The 20,949-nt window shown below is 45.2% G+C and overlaps 1 protein-coding gene across 1 annotated transcript in view; it reads right to left on the bottom strand.

Moving 5' to 3' along the window:
* CYRIA (CYFIP related Rac1 interactor A) overlaps nt 1-6,115 on the bottom strand; it is a 65,796-nt gene extending 59,681 nt beyond the window's left edge. The window contains 1 exon segment of the mRNA XM_083431807.1: nt 5,858-6,115. The gene's annotated coding sequence lies outside the window, so the exon portion shown is untranslated.
* Nucleotides 6,116-20,949: the final 14,834 nt, after the last annotated feature.

The following is a 20,949-nucleotide window of genomic DNA, read 5'->3' as shown; positions in this document are numbered from 1 at the left end:
GCAAATACTACCAGGACTGGCAGGACTTGCCCACAATTGCCTATGGAGCCCATGATCCTCTGCTTTCACATGGTCAACAATTAACATCAACAGCAGCACCTGTCATTATCTGAATGGCAGAGTAAGTGAGCAAAACAACTGGGTAATTCTGAAACGGTGTGCATGTTATGCATGCACAAAAGTGAAAATAGAGCCCAAAGAACAGGGAAAATGTGGCTTTCTAAAAATTACTTTTTAACCTTGAAGGATACAGTTCTTAATGTTAGGCCAAGTTTACAAACCTCGATTTACTTAAGCTAAACAAGAATCACAGGGTAAACACATGAGAGAAATTTTATTTTGACCTGACCTGTTTTTATACTTCAGAGACACAAGTGTAGCCCATCACAAAAGGAAACACAAAATGGAATTTCATAGTAACACAGGGAAGGAGAGTATGAGGTTAACAAGTTCATGAGGGGGTTTGTCTTTTTCCTGATGTGACACCAAAGGTGTATGTAAAAAGAGACAAGCTGGTGTGAAATGTATTAACAGCTTTTTTTCTGCAGCAGGTGGGAGGGGTTTGTTTCTGAGGAAGAAGGTGGGAGCATGTGAAAAAGGGGAAAGAGGCAGGGAGCGACACAAAAAAGGAGACCCAAAAATAGGAAATGCTTATTTTCTTTTTTTACATGTGACTCCACGCAGAGGTGATTTTTTGCACTCACACTTATTCTCACTGTACAACAAGGGGGGGGGGGACAGAAAAGCACTCTCTTAACAACATGGGAGTGGGATGCGTAAAACTAACTTGGGCAATTAAAAAAAAATGCTAAAAGTCAACTTCAAGTACGACGAGAGTCCAGTATAAAATATACAAATGTACGGGCAGGTAAATGGGGTACTAGCAGAACAGAGCTAATATTATAGGGAAGCTCCCACAATGCGAAAGGTTATCACTTATGGCAGGAATGGGCAGGTTTGCAGGGCTTACTTTGCCTTTACCGCCTCTCCCCACCTAAACCATCCTGGGCTCTGCGTTCATCATCTGAGGCCCTTTTTTGTGTGCCTCCTTCACATGAGGTGCAGAGGGTGGCAATACAAGAACAGTCCTTCTCTGTAGTGGCTCCCTGTTTGTGGAATATATATATTTTAGGCGCCAGGTGAAAACATTCCTCTTCAACCAGGCCTTTGGCTGATTGATATTCTACAGACGTTTAAACATGCCTGTAGGAAGCGGGTAAGGGATGCGGGTGGCACTGTGGGTTAAACCACAGAGCCTCCTAGGACTTGCTGATCAGAAGGTCGGCGGTTCAAATCCCCGTGACGGGGTGAGCTCCCGTTGCTCAGTCCCAGCTCCTGCCAACCTAGCAGTTCGAAAGCACATCAAAGTGCAAGTAGATAAATAGGTATCGCTCTGGCAGGAAAGTACCGGTAAACAGCGTTTCTGTGCACTGCTCTGGTTCACCAGAAGTGGCTTAGTCTTGCTGGCCACATGACCCAGAAGCTGTACGCCGGCTCCCTCGGCCAATAAAGCGAGATGAGCGCCACAACCCCAAAGTCGGTCACGACTGGACCTAATGGTCAGGGGTCCCTTTACCTTTTACCTTAGGAAGAGAGTGGCTATTGTTTTGCTGTTTTGTTTTAATGATTTACTGCTTTTTATCCTGTGTTTTTATTCCACGAACCTCCCTAAGACCTTACGATGAAAGGCAGTACATAAATCTAACAAACAAATAAAATAAAAATAAATAAAATAAAATAAACCCTCCTTGTGGAACAACTAGAGCCAGGTACAAATGGCAGATGCTTACAAATAATGAAAATTCTGAGCACATGCATTGGTTTTGAGTACAGCAGACCCACAACTTACACGTATTTAACTTGTGCGCATTCAGCTCTACACGCTTGGCAAATTAAAAAGAAAAATAGAAAGGGGTCGGGTGTCCAGGAAAAAGGCTTTGACAATTCTACTGGCCATTGCACCCAATGTGTTTTGACTATATGGGATTTTAGCTTTATGCGCTATCCCTGGAACATAAACTGAGAGTCTCTTGTACCCAAACAAATAGAGCCTACGGTCCTTCTACACAAAAAAACCAGTCCTGCTACCCCAAGCTTTCAGAAGTATAATTTCAGGAGGTGAAATCACATGTATATGTGCCATTTTGTTGCTGCTCTTGCTAAACAGCTAGGAGTCAAGATTCCTCCCTGTACTGTGAATTGCTGCCCACCGTTGTGCTTCAGGACAAGGAGAGGTTGGTTTGTGGCCACAGCTAAATTCTAACAGCTGCCCAAAGAGACAGAAGGGGCCCCAGCAGTCAGACTAAGATACAGCTGTACATTTTAAAAGAAAAATGGGTACAATACACAGCCAGTGAGATTTCTCCTCCTTCCAGGAGGAAAGTGAAACATAGCAAAAATACTGAAATCTTACTGAAGCACACAAGATCCATATAACATGAACAGGATCCATATACGTACATGAAGAAAACTGAAAGTCGACACACCCAACAAGAGTTTGGGTTCTCCTGTTGAGGACACAAGAGGAAAGAAGACCCAATGCTTGAAGCCGGCAATGGCTCTCTTTTAAAGCGAAGCAATTCTAATTGTGCAGGATTTGATTGCATTGCTCGACCATTCTCTGTTTGCCTTGTCCCTCTAGTATGGCCTGGCACAAGACAGTAAGCTGTCTGGGAAATGGATTTTTCCATCTCTTTGCCAATATATTAATGAAGATCCTGGAACACAAGAGCCCTTGTTGGCACCGCAAGGCAATACCATGACCCAAATAAATAGCAACCATTAGGAAGGATCCCAGCCACATTACCAGCTCATGACACCCCTTCCTTGGGGGGGGGGAGCCTCATTTTGTATTTGAAAACTTCTGTGAAGTCTTAGCTGCCGAATCAAACCTTGTTTTGAAAACTAAGGCGATTTTAACCCTCATGACTAAAAGGGAGAATGCAGGTTATATGGAGGCAGAATTAACTCTGCCAGCTCCTGTCTTTCTAAAAATAATTTTCAGAAAACGCTTTTAAATCCATCGGAGCTTCTAAAACATAGCCATAATTTGGAGTAACGCTGTAATTAGTGGCAATTTGCTCCATACAGTGAGCAAGAGCAATGGGGAATGTGTCGTGCATACAAGCCTACACAGTAGTTTCAGATGCTTCTGAAATTTTTGCTACAGCCTTAGTGAAATGACAGCCATACACTGCTCTCATCCAAAACCAGACCACCACTTTGAATAGAGGACAGAACCACTGAAAGCTAACACAAATCGCTATGTACACAAACAAGCCCTTTCCCAATTCAACCGGCAAGCTCAAGAAACCATCTACTGTGCGCAGCTTAATTTCACGTGCAAAACATCCGAATTCCAAAACTGAGAATGGGGAGGGCACAAAACGTACAGCAAGTGCAAATATTCAACTTATACCTAGATCAGGCATCCCCAACGTTCGGCCATCCAGATGTTTTGGACTACAATTCCCACCATCCCTGACCACTGGTCTTGTTAGCTAGGGATCATGGGAGTTGTAGGCCAAAACATCTGGAGTGCGGCAGGTTGGGGATGCCTGACCTAGATCTTTCCATATGCATTAAAAATGTCATGTGAAGTAGGCCCAATCACAGTATCCAATCTTGCAGCTGAGTTGGAGCAGTGCTGTTGGTACAGAATACAAGGCGTTCCAACCAGCTCCAGGCGGGGAAAGGTTTGGATGACGGAAACAAAGCACTGCCTCCTCGCCAGCCACCACCGTCCAAACTGAACTTGCATGCACACTGCAGCTGATTTAAAGTAGAAACAAAAATGTATCAGGAATCATGGATTTACCACAAGTGGCCTTTCAGATGCAGTTGGACTAAGACTTGGAACATCTCTGACCACTAGGCATGCTGGCTGGTGCTGATGTGAGCTGCAAGTCCCTTGGTCTGGACGCAAGGTGCACTTTTGACCACTTTCAAACTGCTATCTATTTTTTTTATCCTCACCCTCAACAAATACTTTTATTTGTGTTAATGCTTAAGCTGTATTTATCTTTTCCCAATGAGTGTTTCAAGAATACTCATTCCGGCAGACGGCAGGTCTGTCATCAGAATACAGATGGAACATCTTTCTGAGAGGACTGTACCATGTACTCATTCTGAGAGGACTGCACCATTCGCCCTTCCTAAATACCAGAACTGGTTCTTCTTCCCCAAGCTTTGTACGTCCATTCCTTTTGTGTTACCTTGGCATTCTCTCTTGCCTACTGCCCCTCACGATATTGCTTTAGGCACCTGCTGACGAACACTTTGCTGTTTGGGAAGCAGGTTCAGGAACACATGCATTTAGCTACCTAAATTGGCTTCAGTTTTTTTCCACTGATTTGCTATTTGTTTCTTCACGATGATGGTTTTACATATATTTGTTTTTGACGGGTTCGTGGATTTCAGCTATGTCTTATCTTTGTTTACATAATTTCTAAGCAAAGACATTTATGAACACCTATGCAATCCACCCCTTTTCCATGGTAGGTCCTCCCCAGAGTTTGGTGGCATCATTACGCGGGGTTAACACAGGAGCCACATGGCTGCCACTCAAAAGAGTGCTATTCAACTGACTGCACACAGAAAGAGATGCATTGGGCGGCCAACAACCATAGCTTGATTGCAATGATCTGAACGCAGTTTCAAATGCATGCCGTTTATTTATTTATTTTGCCAGGCCTGAAATATCTCCACCAAGAACATCAGCAGGGTCAAAGCTGCTGGATACCACCAGTCCACACAATCAGATGCCGGCAGAAAAGCTATCCAACCGATATATGACCTCCTTATGTCGCAGAGAGAAGGATAACAAAAATGAGAATCGATACCAGCAAGAGGGCATCCTATGCTGCACATGAGGGGAGAAAACCAGGCAGAACAGAAACCAGATTTTAACCGATAAAAGGCCAATCCACCCTCAACAGGGTGGAGGGGGTGGTAAGGAAGGAGTATCAGAGGCAAAACACTTTAAGTCCGTCTTCCCCAAGATCCACAAGAGGCATGGACCCCCAGTCCCATATCATAGAATCATAGAATTGTGGAGTTGGAGGAGTCCCATGGCTCACCTAGTCCAACCCCCTGCAACGCAGGAACTTGGCTTAAAACTAGGAGCGGGTGGGTTGCCGGAAAGGCACGTGAGAAGGCATCGCCATCTCTTTAATCCCTTTAGCAAGCCTTCCGTCCAAATCACAGTTCAAGCCGAGGTCACGGAGGAAGGAAGGAGACGCGGCAGCAGGTGCCTTTCGCCACCCGGGCTCAGCAACCCCCCACCGCCCTGCGCGCCTTTCGTTTTGGAGGAACGCAATGGGGGCTTACTCGCGAGTAAACGCGGCCGCGCTTGGGATTCACGGGCGGGGCGCGGGGCCACCAAATAACCCCCGGGGTGCCAACTTGAATAAAATATGGAAAGAAACATCGCGCCATCGATCACATGACGGGGAGCACTACCCACACCATTTGGGGACCCAAATTTTATGGGGGGGCAAAGGGCCCTCGGCCCCTAGGACTTAGTTCCTACGATCCCAGGGAAGGAAAGAGCAAGGCGAAAAAGGATAGAAACAAAAACAGGCCCGGGAGGAAAGGGAGAGACGCTGGGAGATGCCCAAACCCCGCTCGAGGCAAGAGCCACCCTGCTGGCCGATGGCACCCCAGCGCGCGCTCCCCTCAGCCCGCCTTCCAGCGCTGCTCCGCCGCAGGCCGGGCCCCTTCCTTCCTCCCTCCCTCCCTTTCTTCCTCCCTTCCTTCCATCCAACGTAGCGCTTGATTCCCAGTCCGGAAAGCGGTGGCTCCGGGTGCGCCTCCCCGCGCCAAACCTCGCTGCGCTGTGCGCCCCGCGCGCCCTCACCGGCTCCTGGCGCGCTCCGCGCTCCTCCACGACACCGCAGCAGTCAGCGGAGCACTCAGCAGCCGTGCCCAGCCAGGCTCCTCGGAAAGAGGAGCCCACCCAGCTCCGCCAGGGAGAAAAGGGAAGAGGAGGCGGCCGAAAGAGGGAGGAGAGGCGGGCGGGACACTCCCCGCGAGCCGCTTCTCCTCGTCCTCCGGCGCGCTCGTCGGCGAGGGGAGGCGCTCCGGATTGCCTGTCAGCGATGGAGCGCCGCCGCAGCCCGTTGCCAAGGCAGAGTGGGCTTCTCCTCCTCGGCAGGCGATGTTTCCGTTCTCTCACTCTCACTCTCTCACAGACAAACACGGACAGCTAACACCCCCTCCCCCACCTGGTGTCCGGGTTTCTTGGCAGCAGAAAGGCGCAAGGCGGCAAACCCCATGGGATTAATTTAATTAACATTCAATTTATTAAATGTGTTGGTAGGTAAAGGTAAAGGACCCCCGGATTAAGTCCAATCAAAGGCAACTATGGGGTGCATCACTCATCTCGCATCAGGTCAAGAGAGCCAGTGTTTGTCCACAGACAGCTTTCCGGGTCATGTGGACACCACGACTAAACCGCTTCTGGTGCGATGGGATACCTGACGAGTGCCAGAGTGCACGGAAATGCCATTTACCTCCCTGCCACAGCGGTACCTATTTGTCTACTTGTGCTGGTGTGCTTTCCTGAATTGCTAGGTTGGCAGGAGCTGGGACAGAGCAACTGGAGCTCACCACCATCACAGGGATTTGAACCGCTGACCTATCAATCGCCAAGCCCAAGAGGCTCAGTGGTTTAGACCACAGTGTCCCCCATATTAAATTTGTATACTGTCCTATACCCGTAGGGCTCGGGGTGGTTCACCACACAAAGCAGGGCCAAAACTAGGCTTTATTTCACCCAGGACAAAGACCCAGTTTGGCACCACCCATGTGCACATTTTATACCCTCCAACATTTCTCTGATGCAAATAGGGAGTCCTGTTCAATAATAATAATAATAATAATACCCCACCCATCCAGCTGGGTTGCCCCAGCCACTCTGGGCGGCTTCCAACATACAGGGGTGCCTTGCAAGACAAAAAGAATCCGTTCCGTGAGTCTCTTCGTCTAGCGGTCGTCTTGCAAAGCAAGCCCATTAGCGGATTAGCGCTATTAGCGGTTTAGCGGCTATTAGCGGCTATTAAAGGCTTAAGGGATTAGCGGATTAGCTGCTAAAAGGCTATTAGCAGCTTAGTGCCTTAGAAAAAGGGGGTGGGGAGCGGGAAAAAAACCAGGAATCGCAAGACATTTTCGTCTTGCGAAGCAAGCTCATAGAGAAATTCGTCCTGCGAAGCACCTCCAAAACGGAAAACCCTTTCGTCTAGCGGGTTTTCCATCTTGCAAGGCATTCATCTTGCGGGGCACCACTGTATATAAAACATACTAAAACTTAGGGTTGCTATACGTCAGGAATTCAATGGAGATGCTGAAGCTGCAAGCAGTGCCTGGGCAAAAATCTTCAAAAACAGCTCAAAAAGTCCAGTTTTGCCAAAAAAAAAAAAGCTAAAGAACTTTTCTGTCCATATTTTCAGTTTTTGAAATATGGCAACCCTAATTAAACATAAAAATCCCTTCCCTATACAGGGCTGCCTTCAGATGGCTCGGGGGCCACATGTCGTCTAGTCAACCTTTCAATGAAAGGGAAGATGTGACCAGTGAATAGAATGCCGATTGTCAATATTGACCCCCTTAGATTGTCATATAGTTCTGGCAGCCCACGGTTGAAAGCAAGTCTGACAGCTGTTTACAAACCCCTCACTACATGGTTTCGCTGGGAAGGACTAGGCAGATATATGCCGGCTTGTAATATGTGAGATAAGAGGGGCAGCCTCCAGCATACAATGGGCCCAGAGCCAAATGCCATCTAGCTCGGAGATGATTACGCAGCTCAACATAATCTCCTTATACAGCCTAAGATCAGAAGAAGAATGGGGCAGAAGAAGCGCAACTCGGCTGATTTGGGATGTGGGATTGGTGTGCTGCATTAGGAGCAGGAGCTGGGAACCAGCATATGGGTGTGTGAACATCACCAGCCTTTTCTCCCCAATTATATTTTGTTCAGTTTCAACCCTGGGCGTAGCAGCTGCCCCCCCCCCCCCGATCAAGTAAACAAATAGAAATACTTAACAAACCAGTTCTGTGTTGTCTATTATTTTACCTGTGCATTCTTCTTTGGTTGGAACTTCTTATTCCTCCCATTTCTGTGCATATAGAATCCTAGCTGGTGCTGTTACATACATAAACAACTTTTGATTTTAAATAAATAAATAAATTCTGCCCCTATAATCCCTAACAGAAGTACTTCGGGCCCTTTTGATATACAGTGGTACCTCGGGTTAAGTACTTAATTTGTTCGGGAGGTCCATTCTTAACCTGAAACTGTTCTTAATCTGAAGCACCACTTTAGCTAATGGGGCCTCCCGCTGCTGCCGTGCCGCCGGAGCACAATTTCTGTTCTCATCCTGAAGCAAAGTTCTTAACCTGAAGCACTATTTCTGGGTTAGCGGAGTCTGTAACCTGAAGCGTATGTAACCTGAGGTACCACTGTACTCATTTTAAACATCTTTCTTTTTTTGGGCTCGTCATGTATCATTTCCAAAAATACCCTTGCTTTCTTGCAAGTCCACCACATGTGGAGAGGGGGGACCCCCTCAGCCTGTTTGCAGAACATCAGCAGCCTAAGAGGCCTAAAGAAGTGAGGCAAGTGGCGGGTGCTTGCAGAAACTATTTCCCTGCTATTAGCATCTGCATTAATCACCCGTGAAAGGAAGTTCCAGTTCTCCACACATCAGCAAAGTTTTCCTCATTTGGTTCTGGGGGTTTCTCCCCAGTTTCTCAGCCTGGGTTTCCCCCGAGTTCCTCATTCTGTATTCTTCTTTGCCTGGTGTGGATTTCCCCTGGATTTCCTCGGCCGGGAACTCCTTACACAGCATCACAATTCCCATTCATTTGGCCCTTTGGCAAGTCTTGCATGCCTGCGGTTCTGGCTGATCCGCTCTCCCCTATTAACATGTCAGAAGCGAGCTCTCTGTAAACTTCACAGAGTAGGCAAAGGCAACTATTAAAAACAACAACCCAGGATCTGCTCAGATAACCAGGTCTAACGAACACAGCAAGTCTCTCTGGTAGGTTTTCCCTGGTGAGGCAGTTGCAGAGACTAAAGGTCCCCGCCTTCCCACAAATGCCTAAATCTCCTCCTCTCCAGGGTTTTCCCCAAGCAATCTGAGACTGTGCCAGCATGCCTACCTGCCTATGCTCCTCTCCCTTCATTCCTCTGGGACAGGGGAGGAGAGCTTGTCGTAGCAGAAGGGGGAGACCCCCTGTGCTTCTTCATCAGCCTCTGGGCATCCCTTCTCTCCCGCTTCCGTTTCTGATTCTGGACTTCTCTCTAGCACAGACTCTCCCTGCTCACTAAACCCTGTTACCTCTTCAGCTTCAGATACCTCCCCCTCTCAGTCTTCTCCCTCTGACCATTCATTGTCGTCCCACTCCCTGGGCTCCGAGCCTTCTTCCTTTGGGGGTTCCCCAGCTGGTGCCTTCAACCATTCCTCTGCATCCAACCAGTATATGACATAACATTTCCCAGCTCTCGGCACAGTAGGATGCAAACCCGCAACAGAAGCAGATAGCTGTTGGCAACAGCGTTTGTTTAAGCATCTCGTCTCCCACACAAAACCATTACCATGCACCATGAAGTGATCACAGCAAACCTGTTTGCAGAACAGGTTATTTCCATATAGCCCACATTAAGCAATGACAGAATCTCTATTGTATAAGTAAAGTGCACTTGACCAAAAATACAGTTATGCAATGCAATGATAAAGGACAGCCGTCCTGGGCATTTTGACATTTTACAAAATATATTTGGTTACAGGTAAAAGAGATTTCACAAAAATTGGGCAACAACCTTCACATTCTTAATACGATCACCGGTTGCCGAGATCTCATATTTACTCAGATCCTGTTAATATTACTAGGCTACCAAAATGATTTCAGCTTCTTGGTGGAAACACATTTTCAGTTGCATGGTAACCTTGGCAACAGTATTATATTTTTGGATCCCTAACAATGTATTCTGCTTATTGTAATCAAGTGATTTCAAGATGCTAGCTCTGGGCCACAAATATAAGACCAGAGATCTGAGCACATGGCTAAAATTTACTTTAGACATATGAATATTTTTAATGGGATTTGTTTGTGTGCATTCCTGCACACATATATACATATCTTACATACCATTAAAAATCAGGTCACTTTAACAAGTTCTTCCCCATTTGAGCAGGAATAAATGTGAATATTTACAGCTTACCATACCTTTTTTCAAATATGGGACACCTAAGCAACACATAGGACGCAGGTGGCGCTGTGGGTTAAACCACAGAGCCTAGGACTTGCCGATCAGAAGGTTGGCGGTTTGAATCCCTGCCATGGGGTGAGCTCCTGTTGCTCGGTCCCTGCTCCTGCCAACCTAGCAGTTCGAAAGCACGTCAAAGTGCAAGTAGATAAATAGGTACTGCTCCAGCGGGAAGGTAAATGGAATTTCCGTGCGCTGCTCTGGTTCGCCAGAAGTGGCTTAGTCATGCTGGCCACATGTACGCCGGCTCCCTCGGCCAATAAAGCGAGATGAGTGCCGCAACCTCAGAGTCGGCCACGACTGGACCTAATGGTCAGGAGTCCCTTTACCTTTAAGCAACACATAATTTAGATCCCATTTAGCAACCCAGCCAGATGGGCGGGGGATCATCATCATCACAATTTATGTATTATTATTCATATTGTTACACTGGTAGTTGCAAAAATGTGTGTCAGTGCTTTATTCAGAGAACCATCTGTAGAATTAATAGAAGTATACAATTAGTATGTGAGCCTGCAGATCCTTTTCTTAACCTATGGAAGTTTGAAAATGTCTACCTTTGTAAGAATCACAATGTGACTACAACATCAGAGCCATGCATATTCCAGCTGGTAGCCAACACTGCAGTAGAATGATCTTGCACTGGGGGAAGAGGAGCGTTGATTTAGGGTGTGCTGATCTGACATCACACCACAATGCCACAATGAAACAATGGCAGGGAGAAGACCAGCACCTTTTGAAAAGTAGCTGCCCAAAATGATTTAATAATATCTTGCTACCTTGCTTTCCAATGACAGATAATCTATACGCCATGTGTGCTTTTGAAAGAAGAACTCTGTGTCTATTTCTGATTCCATTTTATATTTTTAAAGGAACATTTTGCATGCTTTTAATCCTAGCACAATAGATTAAAAGGGTTTGCTGAAACGATGTTTTCTACCTTTGAGACAGAAAAGACATACTTGATGGAAAACATTAGGCAAAGATGGAGAATTTTGGAAAGTGTGAGTTATGTAGTAACACAACTTGTTCTTTTGATGTTGCAACAACAAAGTAATTTGAGTTTTGCCTCCTTGCAAAGTTCTTCCCCATTTGAGCAGGAATAAATGTGAATATTTACAGCTTACCATACCTTTTTTCAAATATGGGACACCTAAGCAACACATAGGACACAGGTGGCGCTGTGGGTTAAACCACAGAGCCTAGGACTTGCCAATCAGAAGGTCGGCGGTTTGAATCCCTGCCACGGGGTGAGCTCAACCTATAGCCTTCTCACAGGTAGCAAGATCTGATGCCAAAGTGAGGTTCAATTGCTGGTGAACGTTCATAAGTTACCAAGCAAATGAGGGAAAAGACAGAAAATAGCTCTATTATTTTACTGAGCACCTGCCTGGTGTCAGCTTCAATGGAAAAGACCCTTTCAGTAACGGATACCCCAACTGAGACAGGTGGTAGCAGCTTCTGGTCATGCAATTGATACAGGTGCTGTCAAGAACTGCACTGCAATGTTTATTCAAGTACCATGGAATTGGCAGGATAGCACATCTTCTGATGCAGCTGGGGACTCATATATAGGCCATATGTTGTTCTTCCGTCAAGCTGGGTCAGGGCCAGAATTTCCACATGGATTGCAAACATCTGCGCCACTTATAGCAGCTCAAAACCTCCACATTGCAATGCCTGAATTCACTTCAGTGTAACTGATATCAGCGGAGGACCTGGAGAATTTGATGGTGGGAAACATGGCCGTAATGTGGCTATATCTATCATAGCAAAAAACCTGAAAATGTCTGGAAAGGTAGGGTAAAATGTTTGCCGAATTTTTAGGATGTTTATTCCAAGGATGAGTACAAAACCTATGTATGTTCTGGCTTGGTTCTTTAACTGCAGCTTATCTCCCCTGGCCTGTAAACACACAGATACACAAAACAGGAAAGGAAAGAATAAACTTCCACTCCCAGAGTGTGTATATATATATATATATATATATATATATAATTCTCCCATACTTTCTGACATCATCTCTCTAAAGAGTAACACGCCTATGAATAGAAGTACCTCAAAGTAAACCACACAGATTTGCAGCCTGTGGTGTAGTGGTTAAGAGCGGTGGACTCGTACTCTGGTGAATCGGGTTCGCGTCTCCGCTCCTCCACATGCAGCTGCTGGGTGACCTTGGGCTAGTCACACTTCTCTGAAGTCTCTCAGCCCCACTCACCTCACAGAGTGTTTGTTGTGGGGGAGGAAGGGAAAAGGAGATTGTTAGCCGCTTTGAGACTCCTTAGGCTAGTGATAAAGCGGGATATCAAATCCAAACTCTTCTTCTTCTTCTTTTCTCATAATTACTATTTCTGGCATGGTGTCCTTGCAGACCCTCCAAGTGTCCCTATTTTCCAGGGATATCCCTGATTTAGAGAAGCTGTCCTGGTTTCTGATTTGATCCTGGGATGTCCCGCTTTTCCTTAGGATGTCCCTATTTTCTTTGGAGAAATGTTGGAGAGTATGGAGTTATCTGCCCCCCAAGCTGTCTGAAGGCAATCCTGTATAGGGAAGGGGTTTAAAAAAAATTTTTTAAATGTTTTATTATGATTTTATATATGTTGGAAGCTGCCCAGAGTGGCTGGGGCAACCCAGTAAGATGTGTGGGGGTATAAATAGAGAAATTGCCATTTTATGGAATGGGATGTCCCTATTTTCATTGGAGAAATGTTAGAGCCTATGTCCTTGGTGGTGCTAACTTGCAGATACCATGTTTTGAGACTGAAGACTTCTGAGCAAACTGTTGTGGGTTGCTGTTGATTTTGCATGCTATTTCTGCTGCAAGACCCCTGCCGCTTTTAAAGCATTTGCAGCGACATTCATGCCGAGTTATGTGTGCATTGTTATCAGCCTTCACACAACTACAATTGCCTTCAAACGCGAAAGTATATGTAAATTTGGATATCCCACCAGAAAGGGTTCATCAGATCATTCTGCAAGAAAACAATGCAGAACTGCGAACATTGCAGCAGATGAAATAGGTGCTAAGTCATGGACTAAAAGGGCAAGAGCTATGGGGAAAGATGTCTTTATTAATCTCTTTATCTTCCATTTAGTATTATAGGTCTAAAAACATCCCCTTCAAAAACATTTCCTTTCTTTTTTAATTTCCCCTTTAATTCAGCGTTTGTTCCGATTAAGAGAGTTACAAAGGGCTGATTGCTGCCAGCTGCTGATCCTGTAGGTTCACCATGGACTCAGCTACACAGCTGCAAATAAAGCGTTTTAAACATGTTGTAAAAATGCAATATACAAATGTGACACTAGATGGTGGCAGTGAGCTATGCGAAATTCAATGCCTTTTTAAAAATGGGGTTTTTTAAAAGTATTTTCACAGGGTTTTTTTAATATGTGTGTAGTTACCACCCATATCTGTACTTAAAAACAGGAAAAATAAAATTACAATATAATGAAATAATTATCGCGGTTATCATCAGAAGCTGAAAAAAAAAATCTTTTTTGCTTATTCAATCAAAAACATAAAGTTCAATGACATATTGAAATACAAATAAAGGGGAAACAATACGACTGTAGGAAAATGAAAATTAATTAGACACACACAAGATACAAATAACAAATAATATAGTTTTGCTCAGGAAAAAAAATTATGCTGTGTTACATTCTTTCACAGGCCACAACTTTTAGACCTAATTCCAAGAAAAAGCTGATAATAACATTTTTAAATTTATTTTTATGATATCACTTCAGACTGTTGGTGAGGATTCAAAGGCTTGAATGTTCCCACACACATTTTCCCCCACCCCAAATCCCAGTGCATAGAAAATGGGATGACACTAGATTTCTAGGTGAGCTGTGTTTTTTTAATTTTCTTTGGACGAGCATCCAGTCAGGTAAAATCGCACCTGTTGGGATTTCATTCCTCCCGTTGCAGGATGTGTGATTGTTTTCATCACATGTCTGTGCTGACATTCCATGGTGTTGGAGTCATGAGAACGGAAGTTCAGTGACACTGTTCCGTTATGTTGTACTTTTGCTTTTCTGCTCTCTCGGAGATGAAGAAGGAGAGAGGAGCCATGATTTCCTTTGTTCTGTTTTGTACATAATAAAGTAGCTTAGAAATCCGCACCTAAAATGCCAAGCTTCTGCTTGGATTCTGCTTTTGTATTGCGTGGACATGTCCGGATATGTGTCACAGAAGCGCTTCGGGAAAGAAGAGTGATGAATCATCCCAAGGCTCACTTATGGGGGAGAACGCTCCTGCCTGGCGTTCTCTAGATCGTCCAAGAAGCCCAGCGAGGTCTTTCTCCGTGTACCCAGGCACCAACAGCACCTGCAGTTTGAAGTGGTATAGAGCAACTATAGGCAGGTTGTAATTAAGCCGCCATGACTGCAATCATTGAGTTGTATTGGATGTAGTTGAAGAAGATCATTCCATCAATGCAAAGCCTTTCTACTTGCCTGATGGAATCACCTCCCCTTTCCTCCTCTCTGGCACCACCTTGCTATTTGGGAAGTTTTCTCTGCCACCTAGAGCAGATTTGGGGAGGGCATGTGAGACAGGAACAGAGGGGGAAATCCAGTTGTGCCAGGAGGAATTCTGGCACTGATCTCTGCTGGGAATAAGTCTCATTGAACTCAGCGGGACTTGTTTCTAAGTCAAGAAGAGACATGAGACTCTTAATCTAACGGTCATGGGTTCAAGTTCCACTCTGGGTGAAAGATTCCTCCATTGCAGGGGGCTGGACTGGATGAGTCTTGTGGTCCCTTCCAGCTGTACAAGTCTATGATTGCACTCAGTGGTAAGAGTTGGTTGCTGGGTGTCTTCCAAGGCAAATCTAATCACAGCCGCGTCTTCCTTTTTGCTTTGCTTTCTCAAACTTTCTACTTCCTGCGTTAGGGTTCCTATATCGCCAAATTTGCTGTGGCCGATCCCTGAAATGGGCAGAGTCTATCAAACAGGAGTGAGAGTACAATAAGAATAGGATACCCCTTTCCCGGAATGAACTTCCTCCTACACAATCATTACATTTGTCATGCTAACGTTCCATATCCTGACCATGTGACCCTCACCTCAACCAGGAAACACATGCGCCTGTGCTCTTGTCATCCTAACAAAACAAAAATAATTAAACCAGCCAACTCTCATGTATATTGTGTTTTTCGACAAGATGATGCATCCGCAAATCACAGAGAGAGGCTGAGGAGAGAGAGATGCACATTCAGTGATACCCTTTTTCACGGTGGAAGCTTCTGATTTTCTTGTGGTACACATCTTCCTAGTACACATCTTCGCCCCCAATTTATCTGTGCCCTTTCCGTGTCACTCTCCTAGCTGCAAAAAGTCTGGTGTGCGCGTTTTGTAAGTGGATTTGTCGAGCTGCAGTCACAGAGTCCCTTGATCCACTTTGCACAAAACCTAATGTTCTGGTGTGCGATTGAATCACTCCCACAAAGTCCTGACAGTCTGGAGGCGCTGAGAGACAGCAGTCCTATACAAGGTATAAATATAGGCTGAAGCTCTCTTCACATGCAGACTGTGAATCTGGATGCACTAGATGTGCACATTTTAACCCACACCAAAAAAGAAAAAGGGGGGGGAAAAGGAACATGCAAAATATGCCTGAATTTTCTCTCTCTTTCTCTCTTCAAGTCTAATACTAAAGCAAGGAAGCTCTGATGTTAATTGGCCTCTTACCATAAATGCATTCTTATTCACATTGCATAGATACGGGCAAATTGTTCAGAGTCCTCTATGACCTTAAGAAAAGGCAACAGCAAGGTAGCAATCATCTTGTTTAATCCCAAATTAGGGTTAAATTTAGGTGGACGGCAAATGCCGCCATCTGGTGGAAATGATAGGATTTGTAAATCACTTTGCCCTTTTTTAAACTTCATTAACTAGGCTTTTGTGTTTTGCTTTGTTTTGATGTGGACAGGCTGCTTGGACGAGTGAAACCAACCACCTGTCTCCTTGATCCTTGCCCATCCTGGCTTATAAAAGCTAGCCGGGAAGGGCTGGGCGATCGGCTTCGCGGGGTGGTGAATGCTTCTCTCTGTGAGGGAGCCTTCCCAGACCCACTGAAAGAGGCGGTTATCAAACCGCTTCTTAAAAAACGATCTTTAGATGCTGCCAATATGGCTAACTATTGCCCAGTCTCAAATCTTCCATTCTTGGGCAAGGTGATTGAGCGAGTGGTTGCTGAACAACTCCAGGCACGTCTGGAAGAAACGGACCATTTGGATCCCTTCCAGTTGGGATTCAGGCCTCATCGTGGGACTGAAACTGCTTTGGTCGCAGTGGTCGATGATCTCCGGCAGGCTAGGGACAAAGGTGAGAGCTGTTTCCTAGTTCTGCTGGATCTCTCAGCGGCGTTTGATACCATCAACCATAACATCCTTCTGGACCGCCTAGAGGGGCTCGGAGCTGGGGGCACTGTTATACAGTGGTTCAGCTCCTTCCTCCTGGGCCATGTTCAGAAAGTGGTGGTGGGGGATGAGTGTTCAAACCCATGGGCTCTCACTTGTGGGGTGCCTCAGGGTTCTGTCCTCTCCCCCATGCTTTTCAACATCTACATGCAGCCGCTGGGAGAGATCATCAGGTGCGCAGCCTGGGAGTCATTCTGGACTCACAGCTGTCCATGGAGGCACAGGTTAATTCTGTGTCCAGGGCAGCTGTTTATCAGCTCCATCTGGTACGCAGGCTGAGACCCTACCTGCCCGCGGACGGTCTCGCCAGAGTGGTGCATGCTCTGGTTATCTCCCACTTGGACTACTGCAATGCACTCTTTGAAGGTGACCCGGAAACTACAACTAATCCAGAATGCGGCAGCTAGACTGGTGACTGAGAGTGGCCACCGAGACCATATAACACCGGTCTTGAAAGACCTACACTGGCTCCCAGTACGTTTCCAAGCACAATTCAAAGTGTTGGTACTGACCTTTAAAGCCCTAAACGGCTTCGGTCCAGTATACCTGAAGGAGCGTCTCCACCTCCATCGTTCTGCCCGGACACTGGGGTCCAGCGCCAAGGGCTTTCTGGCGGTTCCCTCGCTGCGAGAAGCCAAGTTACAGGAAACCAGGCAGAGGGCCAATAGTGGCACCTGCCCTGTGGAACGCCCTTCCACCAGATGTCAAAGAGAAAAATAACTACCAAACTTTTAGAAGACATCTGAATGCAGCCCTGTTTAGGGAAGCTTTTAATGCTTAATATGTTATTGTATTTTAGGGTTTTTATGGAAGCCGCCCAGAGTGGCTGGGGAAACCCAGCCAGATGGGCGGGGTATAAATAATAAATTAGTAGTAGTAGTAGTAGTAGTAGTAGTAGTATTTTGTTTTGCCTCAGGCACCAAAGTGTTTTCAGATGCAAGCAATGCAAAAGAGAAGCTTTAAAAGTCACATGCTGAAAACCTTCTTATTTCACCGTGATTCAGATTTGGGTGGTGGTTGGTGCAGTAGAATGACTAAAATGCAACTTCAAGATTGAAGAGATGTTGCTTCTTAGGCTCAGTTGCTGTTGTCGCTTTCCAAAAAAAGAAGAAGTTCAATTTAAATAAACGCAACACTATTTCAGGTAAAGGTGGTTAAGGCAGGGTGATATGGTAAAAATATGTAGCAGCATATACCATATAAAAATGCTCTTTTTTCTTATTAACTATTCTCTAAAAAACAACAACTGGTGGATGCTTGTAACACACTGGGTGATGCTCAATGCCCTTCTTCCATTAGCACAACATTTTGCTCTTTGTTACAGCACTGTCAGGCTAGAAATGTCTGGAGTGAAGAATTAACTCTTTATAGTCAGAAGTGCACTTACAAGTTAGGGCATGTTCATCAGTCCTATGTCTCTCAAATATTCCTAGGGGTGCACCCATTGAGGCAGTGGCCGCAACAGAGAGGCTGCACCCCCAACCTCAGCTTATTTATCTCCCCCACCCAAGCTGTGTGCAAGCAGGTGAAGACTGTGCCTGCATGTCACCTGCTTCTGCTCCTCCCTCTTCAGTCCTCTCCTGGTCCTGGGAGAGAGTGTAGCAGGAGAGATGGTGGCAGGAAAACTGCTCGTACACATGCTTTCTAGCAGAGCCATAGCTATGGGAGGGCTAGCCAGGTGTTTTGGCCTGGCTGAAACCTCCAGAGGGACACCACTGAGGCTCCCAGCCTGTGTGTGTGTGTGTGTGTGTGTGTACACAAATGCGTGCAAGGGGATGCCAATTGGGTCTTTGACCCAGGTCAAATAAAGCCTAGTTTTGCCCCTGTTTTCTAGGCATGGAGAAAGCTGAAATGTGAAATAATAATAATAATAGTAACAATAACAACAACATTAATTTATTATTTATACCCCGCCCATCTGGCTGAGTTTCCCCAGCCACTCTGGGCAGCTCCCAATCAAGTGTTAGAAACAGTACAGCATTAAATATTAAAAACTTCCCTGAACAGGGCTGCCTTAAGATGTCTTCTGAATGTCAGGTAGTTGTTTATCTCTTTGACATCTGATGGGAGGGCGTTCCACAGGGCGGGCGCCACTACCGAGAAGGCCCTCTGTCTGGTTCCCTGTAACTTGGCTTCTCGCAGTGAGGGAACTGCCAAAAGGCCCTCGGTGCTGGATCTCAGTGTCCGGGCTGAACGATGGGGGTGGAGACGCTCCTTCAGGTATACAGGACTGAGGCCGTTTAGGGCTTTAAAAGTCAGCACCAACACTTTGAATCGTGCTCGGAAACGTACTCCTAGATGCTCTGCCACTGAGCTGAAATATATATATATATTTTAATGAAAAAAAAATAGTCTAGGAGCCCCTTAGAGACCAGCAAAAATCCTTCTCACACACGCAAACACTTTGAAGTATCGTTTCATACCTTCCAACATTTCTCCAGTGAAAATAGGGATGTCCAATTCAATAATGATAATTTTACTATTTATACCCCATACATCTTACTGGGTTGCCCCAGCTACTCTGGGCAGCTTCCAATAGGGTTGCCATATATCCCCTTTTTCCAGAACACGTCCTCTTTTTTATAATGAGAGTAGTCATAGAGATCCATAGTTAAAAGTAGACATTTTCAAATATATCCTCTTTTTTGCTCTTCAAAATATAGCAACACTACATATATAAAAAATAATCAAACATTAAGCATTAAAAAAAACCTTCCCTATACAGGATTGTGTTTTGGACGGTTCAGGGGTCAGATAACTCCATACCCTCCAACATTTCTCCAATGAAAATAGGGACATCCTAAGGAAAAGCAGGACATTTCAGGATCAAATCAGAAACCGGGATGGCTTCTCTAAATCAGGGACATCCTTGGAAAATAGGTACACGTGGAGGGTCTGTCGTTTCTGTCATGCTGTTGCTAGGATATTTTAGCTTGGCATCAACTGTTATCTCAAGGTTACTGCTTGTGAACTGCTTCCATTATTTGGCCAAGTTTTCAATCTAACCAATGTTTTCAAAATGAAAGGATAAGCCAGAATAAGGAGAAAGACCATGGTATATAGTGTAAAAGCTTTATTGATCACTTCTTTGAATGTTCTCAATCCCAGAGCTGGGATCAAAGTAATAAAAAACAAATAAAGAGGGGGGGAAATACAAAAATTACAGAATCATAGAAACAGGACCAATAAACTAAATGATTTGATCCTGAGGTAAACAAGAATAAAGAATGAATACATCATTGTCATATATGTCACAAGCAAGCATTGAGTCACTATGTTGCCGAAAGCAGAAATTGGCCATTGCTAAATGGGATCTTGGATTTAATTTGACTTACAGTGTGAATATGAGCAGCATGCTTTTGTGGAAATTAAACTGTGGAGACAGAGGGAAATGCCAGTTTGGACTAAAATAGCAGAAGTATTGCATACAAGTGAAGTCTGTTTTTCTTTCAGCCTGACAGGTAAGATCCAGAAGATGGCAGTCACTCCACATAAAATATTTAAAGAGATGCTCAGGAGACAAAGTAACCAACTCTTTCTCTCTTTTTAACTGATAATTACCATATTTTTCGCTCTATAAGATGCATCAGACCACAAGACACACCTAGTTTTTGGAGGAGGAAAACAAGAAAAAAAATATTCTGAATCTCAGAAGCCAGAACAGCAAGAGGGATCGCTATGCAGTGAAAGCAGCAATCCCTCTTGCTGTTCTGGCTTCTGGGATAGCTGCGCAGCCTGCATTCACTCCATAAGACGCACACACATTTCCCCTTACTTTTTAGGAGGGAAAAAGTGAGTCTTATAGAGCAAAAAATACGGTACTTTGATGTCATCATCTAAAAATCTTATCTGCCTGTAGCCAGCTTACATACTGGCTGCAGTTGGCTAAAACTGCAGTCTTGCAACATCTGGAGGGCCACAGGATGCTTCCAGCTCTTGCACATGCTCAAGGAAATCAGTGTTTGGCTGGTCTGAAAATCCAACTTCCTCTCCATTTCCTCTTTTCTGGGCAAAACATATGCAACTCCCTCAACCATTCCTAATAAAGCTCAGTGTCCAGACCCTTGATCCTCTTGGTCGTCCTCCTCTGCAAACGTTCCAGCTTGTGAACATCCTTCCTAAATTGTGGACACAGTATTGCAGGTGTGGTCTGACCAAGGCAGAATAGAAAGGGAAAAGGAAAAGACCCCTGACAGTTAGGTCCAGTTGCAGACAACTCTGGGGTTGCGGCCCTCATCTTGCTTTACGGGCCA

This window comes from Podarcis tiliguerta (assembly GCF_965153285.1).
Source record: "Podarcis tiliguerta genome assembly, chromosome: 3".
Taxonomy (NCBI): Eukaryota; Metazoa; Chordata; class Lepidosauria; order Squamata; family Lacertidae; genus Podarcis; species Podarcis tiliguerta.
The sequence above is the reverse complement of the archived record's forward strand: the minus strand, read 5'-3'. Positions and strand labels throughout refer to the sequence as shown.